The sequence below is a fragment of the Cervus canadensis genome, chromosome X (genome assembly GCF_019320065.1).
Source record: "Cervus canadensis isolate Bull #8, Minnesota chromosome X, ASM1932006v1, whole genome shotgun sequence".
In the NCBI taxonomy this organism is placed as follows: Eukaryota; Metazoa; Chordata; class Mammalia; order Artiodactyla; family Cervidae; genus Cervus; species Cervus canadensis.
In genome coordinates, this window is record NC_057419.1 from 38095816 (window position 1) to 38097504 (window position 1689).

Here is a 1689-nt window from a genome sequence, read left to right on the forward strand (position 1 = left end):
GGTCTAACATCATTCTTTTGTATGTGAATAACCAGTTCCATCAAACTTCATCTGAGGATGGGGAACAGGGGAGTGGCCACCCCTGAAGTCATCTTTCCAGGGAAGAATCAGCTCTGGGAGAAAACCAACACTATTTCTTAATTAGACTGCCTTTCCCAATAAATGGTCTTGGCATCCTTGTCAAAAATACACTGATCATATATTTGAGGGGTTTTGGGGGGGGCTCTCTACTCTGTTCCATTGGTCTATGTCTATCCTTACACAGTGCCACAATGTTTTGATTGCTGTATAGCTTTGTAGTGAATTTTGAAACCAGGAAGTGTGAGACCTCCAGGTTTGTTATTTTTCTTTTCTTTTTTTTTTCTTTTTTTTTAAAGCTGATTACATTTTTATTTCTTTTTTTCCATTTATTTTTATTAGTTGGAGGCTAATTACTTTACAGTATTGTAGTGGTTTTTGTCATACATTGACATGAATCATCCATGGATTTACATGTATTCCCCATCCCGATCCCCTCTCCCACCTCCCTCTCCACCCGATTCCTCTGGGTCTTCCTAGTGCACCAGGACCGAGCACTTGTCTCATGCATCCAGCCTGGGCAGGTTTGTTATTTTTCAAGATTATTTTCACTCTTTGGGAGTTCCTTGAGATTCAGTGAGAGACTTTATTTTGGGGGGCTCCAAAATCACTGCAGATGATAACTGCAGCCATGAAATTAAAAGACGCTTGCTCCTTGGAAGAAAAACTATGACCAACCTAGACAGCATATTAAAAAGCAGAGACATTACTTTGCCAACAAAGGTCTGTCTAGTCAAAGCTATGGTTTTTCCAGTAGTCATTTACTGATGTGAGAGTTGGATTATAAAGAAAGCTGAGCACTAAAGAATTGATGCTTTTGAACTATGGTGTTGGAGAAGACTCTTGAGAGTCCCTTGGACTGCAAGGAGATCAAACTAGTCAATCCTAAAGGAAATCAGTCCTGAATATTCATTGGAAGGACTGATGCTGAAGCTGAAGCTCCAATACTTTAACCACCTGATGTGAAGAACTGACTCATTGGAAAAGACCCTGTTGCTGGGAAAGATTGAAGGTAGAGGAGAAGGGGACGACAGAGGATGAGATGGTTGGATGGCATCACTGACACAATAGGATGAGTTTGAGTAAGCTCTGGGAGTTGGTGATGGACAGGGAAGCCTGGTGTGCTACAGTCCATGGGGTTACAAAGAGTCAGACATGACTAAGTGACTGAACTCTACTGAGATTCAATATGAATTTCAGGGTGACTTTTTCTATTCTCTTCAATATGAATTTCAGGGTGAGTTTTTCTATTTCTGCAAAATCTCCACTGGTATTTTCTTTTGTTGTTTGTTTGTTTTTTGAATGTGTGGCATGCAAGATCTTAGTTCTCTGACCAGGGATCAAACCCACACCCCCTGTAGTGGAAACTGGGAGTCTCAGCCACTGGACCACCAGGAAAGTACTTCCACTGGCATTTTGATAGAGATTAAGTTGACCTGTAGATTGCACTGGGGAGTATTGTTGTCCTAACCAAGCTGGATGCCAGATGTTGTGAAATTTACCTTGTTGGGTGCTGGATATTATTGTGTTACTATAGATGTGCTTAAAGCCTTGTTCTGGGAAGTTAAGTTACTTGGCAACAATTTGATCTTTTTGAGACTTGTTTTTCAG